The sequence below is a fragment of the Ranitomeya variabilis genome, chromosome 2 (assembly GCF_051348905.1).
Source record: "Ranitomeya variabilis isolate aRanVar5 chromosome 2, aRanVar5.hap1, whole genome shotgun sequence".
Classification (NCBI taxonomy): Eukaryota; Metazoa; Chordata; class Amphibia; order Anura; family Dendrobatidae; genus Ranitomeya; species Ranitomeya variabilis.
In genome coordinates, this window is record NC_135233.1 from 555477514 (window position 1) to 555500307 (window position 22794).

General features: G+C 43.0%; 2 long non-coding RNA genes across 2 annotated transcripts; both read left to right on the forward strand.

Annotated features, from left to right (window-relative positions):
• Positions 1 to 805: 805 nt before the first annotated feature.
• On the forward strand, positions 806 to 2271 carry LOC143809709 (uncharacterized). Its single transcript, XR_013222409.1, has 3 exons — positions 806 to 1052; positions 1957 to 2112; positions 2224 to 2271. It is a non-coding gene; the product is annotated as an uncharacterized LOC143809709 (long non-coding RNA).
• A 394-nt stretch (positions 2272 to 2665) lies between these two features.
• LOC143809710 (uncharacterized) lies at positions 2666 to 15312 on the forward strand. The gene is made up of 3 exons (XR_013222410.1): positions 2666 to 2817; positions 14710 to 14916; positions 15177 to 15312. It is a non-coding gene; the product is annotated as an uncharacterized LOC143809710 (long non-coding RNA).
• Positions 15313 to 22794: the final 7482 nt, after the last annotated feature.

Here is a 22794-nt window from a genome sequence, read left to right on the forward strand (position 1 = left end):
CACAGCCTAAAGGCCCCGTCACACTTAGCGACGCTAAAGCGATCCCGACAACGATACGACCTGTCAGGGATCGTTGCTGCGTCGCTATGTGGTCGCTGGTGAGATGTCAAACAGTGAGATCTTCCCAACAACGCAGCGATGCGGCGACCTGTAGCGACCTGTACAACGATGTCACATGGCAGCTATTATGACGATTCAGACCTCGATGAGGGACGTCCTGTGTGAACGAGGTCGTTGGTAAGGTGTCAAACACAGCGATGTGTGCTACCCAGCGGCACCTCAACGATCAAAAAAAGGTCCAGGCCATTCCGACACGACCAGCGATCTCACAGCAGGGGCCTGGTCGCTGCTACGTGTCAAACATAGCGAGATCGCTACTGAGGTCGCTGTTGCGTCACAAAACTTGTGACTCAGCAGCGATCTCGCTAGCGACCTCGCTTAGTGTGACGGGGGCTTAACACATGTTACATTTATGAGATCTTTTGTTATCTTGATGTTGATGTCTCTGCACTGTGGACACTATGTACATGCACATATAGGTGTTAACACTTTCCTGTACCCTTTATTTCATTGTGGATTTGCAGCATTGTGACATCCTGTGCCATCACCATTTACTGTTTTATTTTTATTATCTTTACTTTCCTCTTGTTATTGCTTTTGTAACCCCCTTTTCTGTAATAAACTTTTTGATATTTTTCTAAACAAAAACTCTCTGGACTTTGGCTCCTAGTGTCTTATAGGTCGCACAGGTCCTCTTTAATTTTAGCATTATGGACGCCGTGTACACAGAACTTTCTTCTATGTAATATATAGAAGGATGTGAATTAATTTCTCATTTTTTATCTTTTCAGGCAGCTACAACATTTTCCTCATTTTATCCTGTCTTATCATCAGTGGTGTGAGTATATTTCCAATTGTTCTGCTCTTTTCTTCCTATTACTAATATTTCTTTCTTTTGTCCCTGTTCTCTTACTTTTAGGTTCCTGAGATACTAGATCTGATCTGGAGGCCAAGTCTGAATCCATTGATCGCTGCTCACCACAAACCTTGAGGTATCTATTTATCCATCTTGTGATTTACACATTTTTTACATTTTCAATATCCTTATACTCAACTAATTAGGATGAGAGCGTCAAGAAAATGGTTCCTGTCATGACATTGGTATTGGTCGATAGCCCAGAAGGAATTTGCCTCCTTTGTCCCTAGCAACCCCGTATTTGTCGCCGAATAACACCCATCCCAAATAACGACAGGATTCTAAACTTGGATAATAATTGGCCACAGCGGCCTTTATTATAAACATACAAAATAACAGTAAAATAACGTGGGGAGGGGTCCTTGAAGCTCCAAACTGGTGGTCAACCATAATAGAGAGTGGACAGAAAAACAGACAATAATTTTACTCCCAGCCGTTACCACACAGGCTCGGGAGCACCAAAGTACCCCGAAGGGTTAACCATGTCCACTTAAAACTTGGGACTCTGGCCCACCAATGCCAAGATCCCCCCCGATCCGACCCCTCCCACCACCTCAAGCCACCATGACCCAAAAACAACTAAACCCGAAAACCCTACAACAAAAAACAGGGCAGGAGGGCAGGATCTCCTTGTCGCTTCCAGAGAGGGAACTGGCTAACCCCACCCCCTACTTGCCCTATAAACCCCCCTTCATGCATAACACCCCTCTCCCCTTAAATAACCCCACCCTCTTACCCTTCTGCTCCAAACCCCTGTCATGTCGGCCTGCACGTACGCCGTCTGTGGGGGAGGGGATGGCTCGCTCCGGCCTGCTCTTTCTTGTAAAGGAATTATTAGTATCAGATTAGGGTTTCTCTGCTGTATGGTCACAATGGAGCAAAAAAGAAAGAAAGAAGTCTTTGTTGGAGATATTTATTAATGTAATTGTTATAGAGAGCATACTGTATATATAATAATCTCTGAATCCTTCCTTTTATAGAGAAATATTTATCAAAGGCAGGCTGGAACTCGATATCCTGCAATGCAAATAAAATACTAATATGGGTCTTTATAAATTGACTTTCAAAGAATAAGGAGAACCCTCCTTCTCATCAACAACTGGACCAAACCAGGACCTTCAGTAGGAGAGTCCAAGGTCAGTGCAGGGTAGGCTTTATACCTCGGCTCACACACAGATATCACATGGTCACTTGGCTGATTTTCGGTATTTTATGTGTATATATTGTAGTCTTTCTGTATTTTACAGACATATAAAGATGTGAATGTGCAGCCCCAGTGACAGCTGACATGCGGGACACTCCTCATTATATATGTAAGTATTATAATAAAAACCAATCTTTATAATTCTCCCATCTCCTATCCTGAATGCTCCTATAGAGACTGATGTGACGTACAAGGAGGCTTATTATATAATACTAATATCCTTTTCTTCCAGAAAACCTTACGATCGGCTGCCTGCTGCCAGGGGGACTCTCTGAAGCGATACATCCCTTATATACAGGTATGTATGTATACCTTATATACAGGTATGTCAGGTATATACAGGACCCGCCAGTCGTTCTCTATACAATGTTGAGGACGGGTCTCTGTTCTACATGAAAATGTTTCTGATGAATGAGGTTTATACTATTTTGTTGCTTTTTTTAATCCTAGAATGAATTCTTAATAAGAGTAGATGACAACCACATGTGAACGGATGATGCACCACTGCAGTCACATGACTGCTACAGCCAATCACAAGCCTGAAAGTTTAAGTAATCGAAAAACAAGACATCATAACTTCTGGTCCCAATGGAAAGCACTGGAGCTGTCTGCACTGGAGTGATGGGGATCAGAGCAGGTGACTATGTCTGGTTTATTTTGTTACAGCAAGTGTGTTATTTGGTTGATTCGAATGTGCCAGGTCACTGTTTCAAATCAAGGAGTAGGCATGAAGAAGATTTTATAAGAATAAAGTAACAGCATCACTCAACTCATCGATAGCGGTCTCTCAGGCCAAGAATATTGCCAAAATCAATCATGTGAATGCCATGACATTAGTTGGAACAGTGCATGTCCATGCAAAATATCAGAGTCAACAAGTTGGCTCATCACAAATTCTATCTGTTCTGGTTCAATAAACGAAGCAGTGGAGATGGATCGTACACTTTATAATAGTGAGATCACAGACATCCATGCAAGCACCGTGCAATGTACATTACACCAGTCTGGAATATTGGCCCATAAAAGATAAACAAGTTTCAACTTCATTATCATATAAAATGTGGGCTCAAGTTTGTAAAACAGTATGAAAGTGGACAGTAGATGATTGGAAACGTGTGATATGGAGCAATGAGTGAAAGTCAATAGACAAGGTTGTGATCGCTGTAAATGGGTCTGGAAGAAACAAAGAAAAAAGGGGCTAATTAAATCAAGAAACTGAAGAAACTATGATGTTTGGTGGAGGAAGCCTGATGGCATAGGGTTGTTTTGCAGCCAAAGGCGTTGGATATTTGACAAGGATTGATGGTGATCTCAAGGCTCAGCTATATCTGATAATCCTTCAGGAGGAGTCACTTCTCACGCTTAAATACTATGGCTATGAAAAGGACGACATAGTGTTCCAGCAGGACAAAGACCAGAAGTATACATCGAGATTGGCAAAGATCTGGTTCAATGAAGTAAAGGTGCTGGATTGTCCCCACACGCCCCAGACCTCAAACCAATCAATGACTTGTGGGTAGAGTTGAAGAAAAGCTGTATACATCCCCAAGTGAGTCGACTAGTGTGCACCAACTTTGGGAATGTGGAGAAGAGACCAGGAATCAGATTTCAGTTGAGATATGCTTGAACCTGATTGAGAGCATGCCCATAAGGATTCAGGCAGTCTTAAAAACCAAAATTGGATTTATAAAATACTAACAAAATAATAAAAATTCAAATTTGATTTTTAGGAGCAAAACGGTAACAATGCAGTGACATAATAAAAATTTTCATAACTAATCATATGCTAAATATTTGCAAATCAGATTTATGTGTGAGACAGCCAAGATGATTGTCTATAAAATGATAGTGGTCTCATTTACGAAGCAGTAGTGGATGGTGAGATATGGGACCTGAAAGTCAAAAGTTCACAACATTTTACCTTTTTGCTCGTCAGTGTAGACAGAGGACGCTGGGGCATTATTATATAGAAAGGAGGCTCCAGCATTGTTATGTTATAGGGAATGCATTTATTACTAAACCAGACCTATTAGAAGAGCGGATAGGTCCTCTTTAATTTAAGCAATATTGACGCGGTGTACACAGCACTTTCTTCTATGTAATATAGTGCCTTGCGAAAGTATTCGGCCCCAAATACATGGATGGAGCCAAATACAGGACCATTCTTGAAAAAACCTATTGGAGCCTGCAAAAGACCTGAGACTAAGAGAGAGATTTGTCTTCCAACAAGACATTGATCCCAAACATAAAGCAAAATCTACAATGGAATGTTTCACAAATAAACGTATCCAGGTGTTAGAATGGCCAAGTCAAAGTCCAGGCCTCAATTCAATCGAGAATCTGTGGAAAGAGCTGAAAACTGCTGTTCACAAACGATCTCTATCAAACCTCACTGAGCTCGAGCTGTTTGCCAAGGAAGAATGGGCAAGAATTTCAGTCTTTCGATGTAGAAAACTGATATAGACATACCCCAAGCGACTTGCAGCTGTAATCGCAGCAAAAGGTGGCGCAACAAAGTATTAAGTTAAAGGGACCGAATAATAATATTGCACTCCCCACTATTCAGTTTTTGAATTTCCACAAAAATTTTAATCCCTTTCTGACATCGGACGTACTATCCCGTCGAGGTGGGGTGGGCCCGTATGACCACCGACGGGATAGTACATCCAGCGCGATCGGCCGTGTTCACTGGGGAGTGCGGCCGATCGCGGCCGGGTGTCAGCTGACTATCGCAGCTGACACCCGGCACTATGTGCCAGGAGTGGTCACGGACCACCCCCAGCACATTAACCCCCGGCACACTGCGATCAAACATGATCGCAGTGTTCTGGCGGTATAAGGAAGCATCGCGCAGGGAGGGGGCTCCCTGCGGGCTTCCCTGAGACCCCCGGAGCAACGCGATGTAATCGTGTTGCTCCAAGGGTCTCTTACCTCCTCCTCCCTGCAGCAGGCCCGGATCCAAGATGGCCGTGGCATCCGGGTCCTGCAGGGAGATGGCTTCACTGCACCTGCTCGGAGCAGGCGCCGGGAAGCCTCCAGGAGCTCTGCACGTCAGATCACTGATCTGACACAGTGCACAACAAAGTGTCAAATCAGCGATCTTACACTATAACATCATGCCCCTCCCTGGGGCAATGTTATAGTGTAAAAAAATTCCCAAAAAATGCAAAAAAAAATAAAATATATTGTTCCTATAAATACATTTCATTATCTAAATAAAAAGACAACAACAAAAGTACACATATTTAGTATCGCCGTGTCCGTAGCGACCCGACCTATAAAACTGTCCCACTAGTTAACCCCTTCAGTGAACACCGTAAAAAAAAAAAAAAAACGAGGCAAAAAACAACGCTTTATTATCATATCGCCAAATAAAAAGTGGAATAACACGCGATCAAAAAGACAGATATAAATAACCATGGTACCGCTGAAAACGTCATCTTGTCCCACAAAAAACGAGCCACCATACAGCATCATCAAAGATAAAATAAAAAAGTTATAGTCCTCAGAATAAAGCGATGCAAAAATAATTATTTTTTCTATAAAATAGTTTTTATCGTATAAAAGCAACAAAACATAAAAAAATGATATAAATGAGGTATCGCTGTAATCATACTGACCCGAAGAATAAAACTGCTTTATCCATTTTACCAAACGCGGAATGGTATAAACGCCTCCTGTTGTGAACTCCGTTTTCAGGCTCCCTCTTGTGGTCACAGATGGTATTGCGTGACTTTGGTTTTTTGGCTCCCCCTGGTGGTTTGGTTTATTATCCTGCGGGTCTGCTGGATCAGCTGCCTCGTTATTCACCAGGGAGGCTCCTATTTAGCTCTGCTTCACTTCCACTTGTTGCCGGCTGTCAATGTATTCAGTGCTATTCTGATTACTCCTGATTATCTCATTTTCTGCCTCTTCAGGATAAGCTAAGTTCTGTTTGAATATTTTTTGCTCATCTGCCTGCAATATGATTTCTGTGTATGATGAGTCTAGTCCAGCTTGCTAATATGTGATTTCTTGTTGTTGCTGGTAAGCTCTGGGGTACGGAGTTGCTTCCCCCGCACCGTTAGTTGGTGCGGGGGCTCGAGCAATCTCTGCGTGGATATTTTGAATAGGGTTTTTCTATTGACCGCACAGTTCCCTTCCTATTTTCTGCTATCTAGTATTAGCGGGCCTCATTTGCTAAATCTAATTTCATTTCTGTGTTTGTGCTTTCCCCTTAACTCACCGTTAATATTTGTGGGGGGCTATTCTATATCTTTGGGGTCATTCCACTGAGGCAAGAGAGGACTTTCTTTCCCTCCAGGAATAGTCAGTTTCTCAGGCCGTGAAGAGACGTCTAGGATTATCAGGTAACGTTCCACGGCTACCTATAGTTGTTTGCGGATAGGATCAGGTTGCGGTCAATCTAGTTACCACCTCCCCAGAGCTAGTCGTCTGTTCAGTTACTTAGCTTGTCCGACCTGCGATCCTTGCCACTAGGATCATAACAGTACAGCCGGCCAGTAAAGTGTTAATTGCATGGCAGAAGCAGGAGAAAAGAAGCTTGGAGAATTTTTTTTTTTTTTTTTGCTGCCGTGTGTCTAGCTGCTGTGTGTCTGGCTTTTCTCATCCTCTTAATCTTGGTGTGGCTCTGAGTTTAGCTGCTGATATGGATATCCAGGGTTTAGCCTCCAGTGTAGATCATCTTGCTGCAAGGGTACAAAGTATTCAGGATTTTGTTGTGCACAGTCCTATGTCAGAGCCTAGAATACCTATTCCGGAGTTGTTTTCTGGAGATAGATCTAGGTTCCTGAATTTTATGAACAATTGCAAATTGTTTCTTTCTTTGAAACCTCGTTCCTCTGGGGATTCTGTTCAGCAAGTTAAGATTATTATTTATTTCTTGCGTGGCGATCCTCAAGATTGGGCTTTCGCATTGGCTCCAGGGGATCCTGCATTGCTCAGTGTGGATGCGTTTTTTCTGGCCCTTGGATTGCTCTATGAGGAACCTAATCTTGAGAACCAGGCTGAAAAAGCGTTGTTGGCCCTCTCTCAGGGGCAAGATGATGCAGAGGTGTACTGCCAGAAATTTCGGAAATGGTCGGTGCTTACTCAATGGAATGAGTGTGCCCTGGCTGCAAATTTCAGAAAAGGTCTTTCTGAAGCCATTAAGAATGTCATGGTGGGGTTCCCTACGCCTGCAGGTCTGAATGAGTCAATGACTCTGGCCATTCAGATTGATCGGCGTTTGCGGGAGCGCAAACCTGCGCACCATTTGGCGGTGTCTTCTGAACAGACACCTGAGTCTATGCAATGTGATAGAATTCTGACCAGAAGTGAACGGCAAAATTATAGACGGCAAAATGGGTTGTGCTTTTACTGTGGTGACTCAGCTAATGTTATCTCAGCATGCTCTAAGCGCACAAAAAAGATTGATAAATCTGTCACCATCGGTACTTTACAGCCTAAGTTTATTTTGTCTGTTACCCTGATTTGTTCCCTGTCATCTTACCCGGTTATGGCTTTTGTGGATTCAGGTGCTGCCCTGAGTCTGATGGATTTGTCATTTGCCAGGCGCTGTGGTTTTGTTTTGGAGCCTTTAAAATTCCCTATTCCACTAAGGGGAATTGATGCTACACCATTGGCTACGAATAAACCTCAGTACTGGACACAAGTGACCATGTGCATGACTCCTGTTCATCAGGAGGTGATTCGCTTTCTTGTATTGCATAATTTGCATGATGTTGTCGTGTTGGGCCTGCCATGGTTACAGACTCATAATCCAGTCCTGGATTGGAAAGCAATGTCTGTGTCAAGTTGGGGTTGTCAGGGAATTCATGGCGACGCTCCTGTGGTGTCAATTGCTTCATCCACTCCTTCTGAGGTCCCTGCGTTTTTGTCGGATTACCAGGATGTATTTGATGAGCCCAAACTCAGTTCTCTACCTCCTCATAGGGATTGTGATTGTGCTATAAATTTGATTCCTGGTAGTAAGTTTCCTAAGGGATGACTTTTCAATTTGTCAGTGCCGGAGCATGCTGCTATGCGGAGTTATATAAAGGAGTCTTTGGAGAAAGGACTTATTCGCCCCTCCTCCTCCCCTCTTGGTGCGGGGTTCTTTTTTATGGCTAAGAAGGATGGTTCCCTGAGACCTTGTATTGATTATCGCCTTCTAAACAAAATCACGGTCAAATTTCAGTATCCTTTGCCATTGTTATCTGATCTGTTTGCTCGCATTAGGGGGTCTAGTTGGTTCACCAAGATAGATCTTCGTGGTGCGTATAACCTTGTGCGTATTAAGCAGGGTGATGAATGGAAAACTGCATTTAATACGCCCGAAGGCCATTTTGAGTACTTGGTGATGCCTTTTGGACTTTCTAACGCTCCTTCTGTCTTTCAGTCCTTTATGCACGACATCTTCCGCGAATATCTGGATAAATTTATGATTGTGTATCTGGATGATATTCTGTTTTTTTCGGATGATTGGGAGTCCCATGTTAAGCAGATCAGGATGGTGTTTCAGGTCCTGTGTGCCAATGCTTTATTTGTGAAGGGCTTAAAATGTCTTTTTGGAGTCCAGAAGGTTTCTTTTTTGGGTTTCATTTTTTCTCCTTCTGCTATTGAGATGGACCCAGTCAAGGTTCAGGCTATTCATGACTGGACTCAGCCTACATCTGTTAAGAGTCTTCAGAAGTTCTTGGGTTTTGCTAATTTTTACCGTCGCTTCATCGCTAATTTTTCTGGTGTTGTTAAGCCATTGACGGATTTGACCAAGAAGGGTTCTGATGTTACTAATTGGTCTCCTGCGGCTGTGGAGGCCTTTCAGGAGCTGAAGTGCCGGTTTTCTTCGGCTCCGGTCTTATGTCAGCCAGACGTCTCCCTTCCTTTCCAGGTCGAGGTTGATGCTTCTGAGATTGGAGCGGGGGCTGTTTTGTCGCAGAGAAGCTCTGATGGCTCTGTGATGAAGCCATGTGCTTTCTTTTCAAGAAAGTTTTAGCCTGCCGAGCGGAATTATGATGTTGGTAATCGGGAGTTGTTGGCTATGAAGTGGGCATTTGAGGAGTGGCGACATTGGCTCGAGGGAGCTAAGCATCGTGTGGTGGTCTTGACTGATCACAAGAATTTGATTTATCTCGAGTTGGCCAAGCGGCTGAATCCTAGACAGGCTCGTTGGTCGTTGTTTTTCTCTCGTTTTGATTTTGTGGTCTCATACCTGCCTGGTTCGAAAAATGTGAAGGCTGATGCTCTTTCTAGGAGTTTTGTGCCTGACTCTCCTGGTGATTCAGAGCCAGCTGGTATCCTCAGAGAAGGGGTGATTTTGTCTGCCATCTCCCCAGATTTGCGACGAGTGCTGCAGGAGTTTCAGGCGGATAGACCTGACCGTTGTCCACCGGAGAGACTGTTTGTCCCGGATAGATGGATCAGCAGAGTTATTTCCGAGGTTCATTCTTCGGTGTTGGCAGGCCATCCTGGGATTTTTGGTACCAGAGATTTGGTGGCTAGGTCCTTCTTGTGGCCTTCCTTGTCGCGGGATGTGTGTTCCTTTGTGCAGTCTTGTGGAATTTGTGCTCGGGCTAAGCCTTGCTGTTCTCGTGCCAGTGGCTTGTTGTTACCTTTGCCTGTCCCGAAGAGGCCTTGGACGCACATTTCCATGGATTTTATTTCAGATCTCCCTGTCTCTCAGAGAATGTCTGTCATTTGGGTGGTGTGTGATCGTTTTTCTAAGATGGTCCATTTGGTGCCCTTGCCTAAGTTGCCTTCCTCCTCCGAGTTGGTTCCTCTGTTTTTTCAAAATGTGGTTCGTTTGCACGGGATCCCTGAAAATATTGTTTCCGACAGAGGATCCCAGTTTGTGTCTAGATTTTGGCGGACCTTTTGTGCTAAGATGGGCATTAATTTGTCTTTTTCGTCGGCCTTCCATCCTCAGACGAATGGCCAAACCGAGCGCACTAACCAGACTTTGGAAACCTATTTAAGATGTTTTGTTTCTGCTGATCAGGACGACTGGGTGACTTTTTTGCCATTGGCCGAGTTTGCCCTTAATAATCGGGCTAGTTCTGCTACTTTGGTTTCGCCTTTTTTTTGTAATTCAGGGTTTCATCCTCGTTTTTCCTCGGGTAAGGTGGAGCCTTCTGACTGTCCTGGAGTGGATGTTGTGGTGGATAGGTTGCATCAGATTTGGAATCATGTGGTGGACAATTTGAAGCTGTCACAAGAGAAGGCTCAGCGCTTTGCCAACCGCCGTCGCTGTGTGGGTCCCTGACTTCGCGTTGGGGACTTGGTGTGGTTGTCTTCTCGCTTTGTTCCTATGAAGGTCTCCTCTCCTAAGTTTAAGCCTCGGTTTATCGGTCCTTATAAGATTTTGGAAGTCCTTAACCCTGTGTCATTTCGTTTGGACCTCCCGGCATCGTTTGCTATTCATAATGTGTTCCATCGGTCGTTGTTGCGGAGGTATGTGGTGCCTGTGGTTCCTTCGGTTGAGCCTCCTGCCCCTGTGCTGGTTGAGGGAGAATTGGAATACGTGGTGGAGAAGATCTTGGATTCTCGTATTTCTAGACGGAGGCTTCAGTATTTGGTTAAGTGGAAAGGCTATGGTCAGGAGGATAATTCCTGGGTTGTCGCCTCTGATGTTCATGCGGCCGATTTGGTTCGTGCCTTCCATGTGGCTCACCCTGATCGCCCTGGGGGTTTTGATGAGGGTTCGGTGACCCCTCCTCAAGGGGGGGGGGTACTGTTGTGAACTCCGTTTTCAGGCTCCCTCTTGTGGTCACAGATGGTATTGTGTGACTTTGGTTTTTTGGCTCCCCCTGGTGGTTTGGTTTACTATCCTGCGGGTCTGGCTGGATCAGCTGCCTCGTTATTCACCAGGGAGGCTCCTATTTAGCTCTGCTTCACTTCCACTTGTTGCCGGCTGTCAATGTATTCAGTGCTATTCTGATTACTCCTGATTATCTCGTTTTCTGCCTGTTCAGGATAAGCTAAGTTCTGTTTGAATATTTTTTGCTTATCTGCCTGCAATATGATTTCTGTGTATGATGAGTCTAGTCCAGCTTGCTAATATGTGATTTCTTGTTGCTGGTAAGCTCTGGGGTACGGAGTTGCTTCCCCCGCACCGTTAGTTGGTGCGGGGGCTCGAGCAATCTCTGCGTGGATATCTTGAATAGGGTTTTTTTATTGACCGCACAGTTCCCTTCCTATTTTCTGCTATCTAGTATTAGCGGGCCTCATTTGCTAAATCTAATTTCATTTCTGTGTTTGTGCTTTCCCCTTAACTCACCGTTAATATTTGTGGGGGGCTATTCTATATCTTTGGGGTCATTCCACTGAGGCAAGAGAGGACTTTCTTTCCCTCCAGGAATAGTCAGTTTCTCAGGCCGTGAAAAGACGTCTAGGATTTTCAGGTAACGTTCCACAGCTACCTATAGTTGTTTGCGGATAGGATCAGGTTGCGGTCAATCTAGTTACCACCTCCCCAAAGCTAGTTGTCTGTTCAGTTACTTAGCTAGTCCGACCTGCGATCCTTACCACTAGGATCAGAACAGCCTCCCCCAAAAGAAATTCATGAATAGCTGGTTTTTGGTCATTCTGCCTCACAAAAATCGGAATAAAAAGTGATCAAAAAATGTCATGTGCCCGAAAATGTTACAAATAAAAAGTCAACTTGTCCTGCAAAAAACAAGACTTCACATGACTCTGTGGACCAAAATATGGAAAAATTATAGCTCTCAAAATGTGGTAACGCAAAAAATATTTTTTGCAATAAAAAGCGTCTTTCAGTGTGTGACGGCTGCCAATCATAAAAATCAAATCAAACCCCCCTTCATCACCCCCTTAGTTAGCGAAAAATTAAAAAATTAAAAAAATATATTTATTTCCATTTTCCCATTAGGGCTAGGGTTAGGGTTAGGGCTAGGGTTAGGGCTAGGGTTAGGGTTAGGGCTAGGGTTAGGGTTAGGGTTAGGTCTAGGGTTAGGGCTAGCGTTAGGGTTAGGGCTAGGGTTAGGGCTAGGGTTAGGGCTAAGGTTAGGGTTAGGGTTAGGGCTAGGGTTAGGGCTAGGGTTAAGGCTACAGTTAGGGTTGGGGCTAAAGTTAGGGTTAGGGTTGGGGCTAAAGTTAGGGTTAGGGTTTGGATTACATTTACGGTTGGGATTAGGGTTGGGATTAGAGTTAGGGGTGTGTCAGGGTTAGGGGTGTGGTTAGGGTTACCTTTGGGATTAGGGTTAGGGATGTGTTTGGATTAGGGTTTCAGTTATAATTGGGGTTTTTTCACTATTTAGGCACATCAGGGGCTCTCCAAATGCGACATGGCATCCGATCTCATTTCCAGCCAATTCTGCGTTGAAAAAGTAAAACAGTGCTCTTTCCCTTCCGAGCTCTCCCGTGTGCCCAAACAGGGGTTTACCCCAACATATGGGGTATCAGCGTACTCAGGACAAATTGGACAACAACTTTTCGGGTCCAATTTCTCCTGTTACCCTTGGAAAAATACAAAACTGGGGGCTAAAATATAATTTTTGTGGAAAAAAAAAAAGATTCTTTGTTTTCACGGCTCTGCGTTATAAACTGTAGTGAAACACTTGGGGGTTCAAAGTTCTCACAACACATCTAGATAAGTTCCTTGGGGGGTCTAGTTTCCAATATGGGGTCACTTGTGGGGGGTTTCTACTGTTTAGGTACATTAGGGGCTCTGCAAACGCAATGTGACGCCTGCAGACCAATCCATCTAAGTCTGCATTCCAAATGACGCTCCTTCCCTTCCGAGCTCTGCCATGCCAGCCAATTCTGCGTTGAAAAAGTAAAACAGTGCTCCTTCCCTTCCGAGCTCTCCCGTGTGCCCAAACGGTGGTTCCCCCCCACATATGGGGTATCAGCGTACTCAGGACAAATTGGACAACAACTTTTTGGGTCTAATTTCAACTGTTACCCTTGGAAAAATACAAAACTGGGGGCTAAAAAATAATTTTTGTGGAAAAAAAAATAATTTTTATTTTCACGGCTCTGCGTTATGAACTGTAGTGAAACACTTGGGGGTTCAAAGCTCTCACAACACATCTAGATGAGTTCCTTAGGGGGTCTACTTTCCAAAATTGTGTCACTTGTGGGGGGTTTCAATGTTTAGGCACATCGGGGGCTCTCCAAACGCAACATGGCGTCCCATCTTAATTCCTGTCAATTTTGCATTGGAAAGTCAAACGGCGCTCCTTCCCTTCCGATCTCTACCATGTGCCCAAACAGTGGTTTACCCCCACATATAGGGTATCAGCGTACTCAGGACAAATTGTAAAACAACTATTGGGGTCCAATTTCTTCTCTTACCCTTGGGAAAATAAAAAATGGGGGGCGAAAAGATCATTTTTGTGAAAAAATATGATTTTTTATTTTTACGGCTCTGCATTATAAACTTCTGTGAATCACTTAATGGGTCAAAGTGCTCACCACACATCCAGATAAGTTCCTTAGGGAGTCTAATTTCCAAAATGGTGTCACTTGTGGGGGGTTTCAATGTTTAGGCACATCAGGGGCTCTCCAAACGCAACATGGCGTCCCATCTCAATTCCAGTCAATTTTGCATTGAAAAGTCAAATGGCGCTCCTTCGCTTCCGAGCTCTACCATGCGCCCAAACAGTGGTTTACCCCCACATATGGGGTATCGGCGTACTCAGGACAAATTGTACAACAACTTTTGGGGTCCATTTTCTCCTGTTACCCTTGGTAAAATAAAACAAATTGGAGCTGAAGTAAATTTTGTGTGAAAAAAAGTTAAATGTTCATTTTTATTTAAATATTCCAAAAATTCCTGTGAAACACCTGAAGGGTTAATAAACTTCTTGAATGTGGTTTTGAGCACCTTGAGCGTTGCAGTTTTTAGAATGGTGTCACAGTTGGTTATTTTCTATCATATAGACCCCTCAAAATGACTTCAAATGAGATGTGGTCCCTAAAAAAAAAATGGTGTTGTAAAAATGAGAAATTGCTGGTCAACTTTTAACCCTTATAACTCCCTAACAAAAAAAAATTTTGGTTCCAAAATTGTGCTGATGTAAAGTAGACATGTGGGAAATGTTACATATTAAGTATTTTGTTTGACATATCTCTGTGATTTTATTGCATAAAAATTCAAATTTGGAAAATTGCGAAATTTTCAAAATGTTCGCCAAATTTCCGTTTTTTTCACAAATAAACGCAGGTAATATCAAAGAAATTTTATCACTATCATCAAGTACAATATGTCACGAGAAAACTGTGTCAGAATCACCAGGATCCGTTGAAGCGTTCCAGAGTTATAACCTCATAAATGGACAGTGGTCAGAATTGTAAAAATTGGCCCGGTCATTAACGTGCAAACCACCCTTGTGGGTAAAGGGGTTAAATAACCAATAAATTTCGTTCAACTTCACAATTGTGTTCCACCAAAAATTTACATTTGGTATCCTTATGTTTGAAGCATGATATGTGGGAAAAGGTTGAAAAGTTTCAGGGAGCCGAATACTTTCGCAAGGCTCTGTATACAGAAAGATCTGAATTAATTTCTCCTCTATTATCTTTTCAGGCAGCTACAACATTTTCCTCATTTTATCTTGTGTTATCGTCGGTGGTGTGAGTATCTTTCCAATTGTTCTGCTTTTTTCTTCCTACTATTAATATTTCTTTCTTTTGTCCCAGTTCTCTTAGTTTTAGTTTTAGGGGCCTGAGATACCAGATCTGATCTGGAGTCCAATTCTGAATCCATTGATCGCTGTTCACCATAAATCTTGAGGTATCTATTTATCCATCTTGTGATTTACACATTTTTTACATTTCCAATATCCTTATGCTCACCTAATTAGGACGGGAGCGTAAAGAAAATGGTTCCTGTCCTTCTTGTAAAGGAATTATTAGTATGAGTTTAGGGTTTCTCTGCTGTATGGTCACAATGGAGCAAAAAAAATGAAGTCTCTGTAGGAGATATTTATTAATGTAATTATTATAGAGAGCTGAATGTCATATATATAATAATCTATGGATCTTTGCTTTTAGAGAGAAATGTTTATCCAAGGCAGGCTGGAGCTCGATACCCTGCAATACAAATATAATACTAATATGGATCTTTATAAATGGAATTTAAAAGAATAAGGAGAACCCTCCTTCTCATCACCAACTGGACCAAACCTGGACCTTCAGTAGGAGAGTCCGAGGTCAGTGCAGGATATGGTTTATACGTCTGCTCACACACAGATATCACACGGTCACTTGGCTGATTTTCGATATTTTATGAGTATATATTGTAGTCTTTCTGTATTTTACAGACATATGAAGAAGTGAATGTGCGGCCTCAGTGACAGCTGACATGCGGGACACTCCTCATTATATATGTAAGTATTATAATAAACACCAATCTTTATAATTCTCCCATCTCCTATCCTGAATGCTCCTATAGAGACTGATGTGACGTACAAGGAGGCTTATTATATAATACTAATATCCTTTTCTTCCAGAAAACCTTACGATCGGCTGCCTGCTGCCAGGGGGACTCTCTGAAGCGATACATCACTTATATACAGGTATGTCATCATCAGTTACTATATACAGGACCCGCCAGTCGCTCTCTACAATGTTGAGGACGGGTCTCTGTTCTACATGAAAATGTTTCTGATGATTGAGGTTTATACTATTTTGTTGCTTTTCTTAATCCTAGAATGAATTCTTCTTAAGAGTAGTTGAGAACCACATTTGTATGGATGATGCACCACTGCAGTCACATGACTGCTACAACCAATCACAAGCACCAAAAGGTCAAGTAATCAAAAAACAGGACATCATCATTTCAGGTCCCAAAGGGGAGCACTGGAGCGGCCTGCTCTGAAGAGATGGGGATCAGAGCAGTTGACTATTAGCGATGAGAAAATTTGTTAGGAAAACGATCACCAAACATCAATTTGGCACGAATATGGCACATTTGGATTAGTGATCGGAAACACGAGCAAAATGTTATCAAATCGGAAAAAACGGTAACATTCGTTAAAAAACGAGAAAGTGAGGGAAAATATTTGCGTTGCCACAAAAGTATTTTTGGCACTTTGTCTACGATAATGTTGGTGTATGATGAGGTTTTGGCACATGTTTGATGAGGGGAGGGGGTTTGAAGAGCTCAGAGGCGCGGCGTGCTTATAGACTTTTTTTTCTAACTTTATGTGTGCACATTGCAGCTAGCCAATCAGGGCACAGGAAACATCAACAATGTCCTGACACAACAGCTTGTGTGTTTGGCTGCTGAAATCACATATCCCTCTCCATCTAAATAGCGGACATCTTGTTTTTCACACCATTTTGATAGTGTAACAGCGCAGAGAGAATGCTCCTGACGCTGGGACTGTTAGCAGCAAGAGTTTAGGTAGTTAGCTAGGCGGCTGTTTCTTACTCAGATAGCTTAGTTAGGTAGTTTCCTGTGTGGCTGTGAAATCGACCTTCCAGCAAATTTTTTTTTGTGCCATTACTCTAGTCCACAGGCAAAACCAGCATGGGACATGTCCTACAAGTGTGTTGTGCACTGCTTGTATTGTGCTCCATGGATGTTTATACCATTCTAAATCTTATTTTTTCACTTGCTAAATGTAAAACAGCATGCCATATCCTACCTGGTCATTTAGTAGCGTGGTGACATTGTTCTATGAATTGAGCTGTTGACCAGGAAAAAATATTTTTTTGGGCAGTTACTCCTATGATTCACCATGCCATATCTTACCTTGTTATTTAGTGGTGGTGAAATTCAACTGTCTGCATAGCTCATGCAGATTTCAAATAAAAAACAATTCTGTTGCTAAACATGATGCTGCCCGCCATATTCCACTTTGTAATTTTGTGGCAGTGAAATGAAGCTGTCTGCAGAGCTTAAGCACATTAAACCCTTTCTAACATTGGGTGTAATAGTACGCGATGTCGGACTCTCTCCCTTTGATATGGGCTCCGGCGGTCAGCCCACATCTTTTCCGGCACATCCCATGAAGACTGTTGAAGCATGCCAAAAGAAAAAAAAAATGTTTTTAAAAATATAAAAAAATTAAAAAAATTAAAGTTCAAATCACCTCCCTTTTGCCCCATTCAAAATAAAACAAAAACATTTTTTAACATACACATATTTGGTATCACCGTGTTCAGAATCGCCCAATCTGTCAATAAAAAAGGATTAACTTGATTGCTAAACAGCATAGTGGGAAAAAAAGTCAAAACGCCAGAATTACGTTTTTTTTATTTGCCGCAACATTGCATTTAAATGCAATAATGGACGATCAAAAGAACGTATCTGCACCAAAATAGTATCAGTAAAAATGTCAGCTCGGCACGCAAAAAATAAGCCCTCACCCTCCCCCCGTGATCACAAAAAATGGAGACGCTATGGGTATCGGAAAATGGCACATTTTTTTTTTAACAAAGTTTGGATTTTTTTTCACCACTTAGATAAAAAAGAGACTAGACATGTTTGGTGTCTATGAACTCATAATGACCTGGAGAATCATAATCGTAGATTAGAATAATAGCAAAGAACACTGCACTCTGTAGAAAAGGTGCTATTGGTGCTCCAGTAACGTATCCAACCCGTAGAATTGTAGTAAAGGACCTTGGCACTCAATGTATGGGAAAAACAGCTTCCTTTTATTTGTGCATCCACACAAAAAATTGATTATGAACGTTTTTGGTCCGACACAGGACCTTCATCAGAACATTCTTTAACATTAACTTGCATTAACTTGCAGGGTACTTGATAGAAGCAAAGGTGAAGGTCTACACAGCAGATAAGAGCTGCACGGCGCTCTTCTCCTATATGGACTCGGACACACAGCGCTGCACTCCCGCAATTCATTTGCTCCTGACCCTGGTGCTTGTTTCTATATGATTGGTGTCATACCGTCCTCAAGCACACTCTTGCCGCAGCAGATCCCAATACCCTGGACGCTCATTTTCTCACATTGGGCGTGCTTCCACATCCAGGTTCTCACCTTAGAATCACTATTATCTGCTGTGTAGACATTCACCTATGCTTTTATCAAGTATCCTGCAAGTTAATGTTTAAGAATGTTCGGATGAAGGTCCTGTGTCAAACCTCATGGAACCTAGGAGTAAGGCAGTGATCCCCAAATAGCAATAGATAAATCAAACCATAAATAGTCCATAACAGTATAGTGGGCTCACATATAAAGGTATAGAGCACTGTCAAAATGGTTACATAAAAGTGTTGCTGTAGATGATAGAAAATGACAAACCATAGACATATCAATATAGATGATAAAAGTGAGCATACCACTGAATAGATGGGGAATCACGCCAGCTCCAGACCACCCCAACGTGCGTTTCGGTAAAGTCCTTCCTCAGGGGGCGTGGACCCAGTGGTATGCTCACTTTTATCATCTATATTGATATATGTCTATGGTTTGTCACTTTCTATCATCTACAGCAACGCTTTTATGTAACCATTTTGACAGTGCTCTATGGCACTATTTTGTAGTGGTTTGGCTTATTAGCAATAGTGTGTCCCACACGTTTCCATATATTGGCTGGTTTCATTATATGACTATATGTGTGAATATGAGCGTACAAACATTTAACAGCCTTCAGTGTTTGCCCTGTTTTTTATTTTTTTTTATTTCTAATGGGAGTGTAGTAGCCCCTCCAGTAAGAGAAGTTGAAAAAATGCTGCGCAATTGCTCACTGAGCAAAACAAACCTACTTCTTATCCCTCATATCATACCTGTTTCACAACTCTAAATAGCTATTCAGTACTTTTAAATCTCTCCTCTGTCCACCAGCTCCCCCTCCTTCTCCTCTCATCTCAGCTGAAGACTTTGCCTCACCACCTGTGACCTTGACCCAGTAACTAAACAACACAAAAATGCTGTCCTAAGCCAGTGTAGTGTAACAATACTAAATAACAATAACATTACTAATAACAATACTAAATAGCAATTTGCCAAAGGCAAGTAACCCTAACTAAAAACCTAAAAAAAAACTTTATTAAACTACTCAAGGAACCATAAACATTAAAACTCACACTGGACAGTGTGGCATAGGGGACACCAATACGTCGATGGTTAATCATAGATTGAACTAACGTCCTATAAGATACTCATTGTCCCATTAGTATATTCAATAGAAGCTATTATCCAGGGAGATAGTGGATTATATCCGCGCTGCCAAACAACTCAGAATACAAAATACTATCTTGTGGTATTTCCTGAAGAAGAAGTCCTGATGACTTCGAAACACGTAGAATAAACCACCATCATCCTTTAACCGCATTTTGTATTCTGAGTTGTCGGGCAGGGCGGATATAATCCACTATCTCCCTGGATAATAGCTGTAATTAGGTCGCTTGCCGACCAGTGGATCTGCGGCAGCTGACATACAAGCCTTGTTTCTACACCACCAGGTGAGCAGTTTTTGATCAAAACTGCACATTGTATAACGTGGGATAAGACCCTAGCTGCGCTCCTTGTTTTCCTACAGTTTGCACTACTATATTCAATAGAAGGCATATGGATCTTGACCCAGTAACGTCCCACCTCATTCCAAACCTTACCAAAGTCTTCATCCCAAGCCAAACCCAACTCTTCAATCTATCATTAACAACTGGTGTCTTCACCTCCTGAATTAAACATATCTCGATCACATCCAACCTCAAAAAGCCCTCCCTTGAACCATCCTCTGTGTCTAGCTATCGCCCAATCACACTTCCTTCAACCTATCATTAACAACTGGTGTCTTCCCCTCCTGAATTAAACATATCGCGATCACATCCAACCTCAAAAAGCCCTCCCTTGAACCATCCTCTGTGTCTAGCTATCACCCAATCACACTTCTCCCCTATGCCTCCAAAATACTGGAACAACACGTCCATTTTGAACTGTGCTCCCACTTCTCCTCTTGCTCCCTCTTTGACCACTTACAATATTGCTTCTGATCTCACCATTCCACTGAAAGTGCCCTGACTAAAGTCAACATTGATCTACGAACTTCTGAATGAAAGCGAAGCTAGTTTGTCCTCCTCCTTCTCCTGGACCTAGCATCTGCCTTTGACACTGTGGACCATTCCCTCTTGCTACAGACTTTCTGATCTCTTGCCATTACAGACTTGGACCTTTGTTGGATCTCCTCATTCCTAACAGACATGACATTCAGTGACTCACACTCACACACCATCTCCTCATCTTGCCCCCTATGTGTTGGTGTCCCCCAAGGTTCAGTTGTAGGCAAGGGCACTATCCCTTTTAAAGGGACTGTGCGGGTCCCCCTAAGGTGTTCCCAGCCAATAGCTTTGCAACACCTTCTATTTAATGCTCCTCCTCCAATGTTGCCTGAGCAATGTTGTTAGTTTGCCTTGCATGCTTGCTAGTTGTCAGGTTCCCCAGGTCCACCTGTCTGCTTGTGTACCCTGTACACATCTACTCTTACCTGTCTGTTTTCGTCTGCTGCTGCTTATCCGAGATCAGATTTGCTAGGCCACCTAGTTACGTCCCTCCAGGCTTTCCAAGGATTACGGCACATGGTTCCACAACCTTGCCCGTTACAGTCTCCATCTGCTGGGTTGTCTGTTGTGGAAGAGGTGTCTTTCCCCATTATACTAGTTATACTCTATTGAAATTGATTTCACTTTGGTGTTGTCTGCCACTAATTTTTGGAAATGTGTAGACTAATGATGAGCGAGCATACTCGGTAATGCTCGTTACTCACCTGGCATTGCTGTACTCGCAGTACACGGAGAGTACCGAGCATTTAGGGTTTGCCCTGCATGATTGGCGCTCTTTACAGAGCCAATAAACATGCAGGGATTGTCTGCCATGCACTGTAATGCCGCAGCCATCATTGTTGTGGTATTACAGTGATTGGCTGGTGCACAGCATCATCAGGTCTATAAGAGACCTGGCGTCGCCCGGCTCGGTGCATTCAGCTTTGGAATCAGACAGTGTAGGGAGAGCTGCTGCTGAGATAGGGTCAGATTTGTGTCTTTTATTAGTTAGTGTGGGTCTACCATCGTTGAATCCACATATCCAGGTTAACCAACAGTCCTTCTAAGGACTAATTACGGGGTCTATAGATTGCAGTGTTAGGTAGGCAGGGGAGTGTATGTGCGTATATACACATCAGCAGGGCCGGCTCCAGGTTTTCATGAGCCCTGGGCGAAAGAGTCCCGGTGGGCCCCTTTAACACATACCATAATTCATAATGCACGGATACGGCAGAGAAATATAGGTATAGTACAATGCCAAAGATTTCACTTACTTCTTACATTACATGCGTGATATCTATTGTGCATTCTACATTAGCTCAGAAACCGGACAGTATAGTCCTCTATACAGAATAATGAGCCCCATATATTGCTCCAAACAGAATAATGAGCCCCATATATTGCCCCATACAGTATAATGGCCCCATATAGTGCTCCATATAGTATAATTGGCACCACATAGTCCTCTATACAGAATAATAAGCCCCATATTGCTCCAAACAGAATAATGAGCCCAATATTATGCTCCATACGGAATAATGAGCCTCATATAATGCTCCATACAGTATAATGGGCACCACAGAGTGCTCCATACAGAATGAACCGCATATATTGCTCCATACAGAATTAACCGCATATAATGCTCCATACAGAATTAACCGCATATAATGCTCCATACAGTATAGTGAGCCACATATAATTCTCCATACAGTATATGATGGGCCCCATCTATTGCTCCATATATAATGGGCCTCATATAATGCTCCATACAGTAGATGATCGGCCCCATACAGTATACTGAGTCCCATATATTGCTCCATACAGAATGGGTCCCATATAATACTCCTTACAGAATGGGTCCCATATACTGCTCCAAAAATAATTGGCCCCATAAGATGCTCCATGTATAATGGGCCCCATATAATGCTCCATATATAATTGGCCATATAAAATGCTCCATATATAATTAGTCCCATAAGATGCTTCATATAGTATTGGTCCCATATACTGCTCCATATTAAATTGGCCCCATATAATGCTCCCTGTAGAATTGGCCCCATAAGATGCTGCCTAAATTATTGGCTCCATAAGATACTGCATATAGAATTAGCTCCATATAATGCTCCATATATGGGCCTCTTCTGAAGGTCCCCATACATTGCTCCAAATAGTAAAAAAAAAAGAAAATGAAATACTCACCTCTTGTTGCTTGAAGCTGCTCTGCTCTGGACTCCTCAGCGTCGGCGTCTTCCTGCTCTCTGTGCTGCAACTGCTCAGGCAGAGGGCGCGAACTGGTGATGACATTGCGCCCTCTGACCTGAACGTCACAGTCAGAGGATGGAAGACGCTGCAGCGCTGGAACCGGGAGAGGTAAGTATCGCAAGTGCCGGGGCCTGGAGCAGGCAGGGGGTCCGCTCGCGGGGCTCGGCACTACAGTGCGTCAGTGTCCCCGATGGCGAGTGGGCCCCTTGCCTTCTCAGGGCCCCGGCATTTGCCCGGATGCGCCAGGTGCTGACGCCGGCCCTGCACATCAGTGCAAGGCATGCAGGCACTGTATGTGGCTAGATAGATGTTGCATACATCAAGAGGATTCATTACTGTCTGCTGCTGCTGCCTATTACATATAAACCTAGCTGCAGGTATCAGTGGCTAGCAATA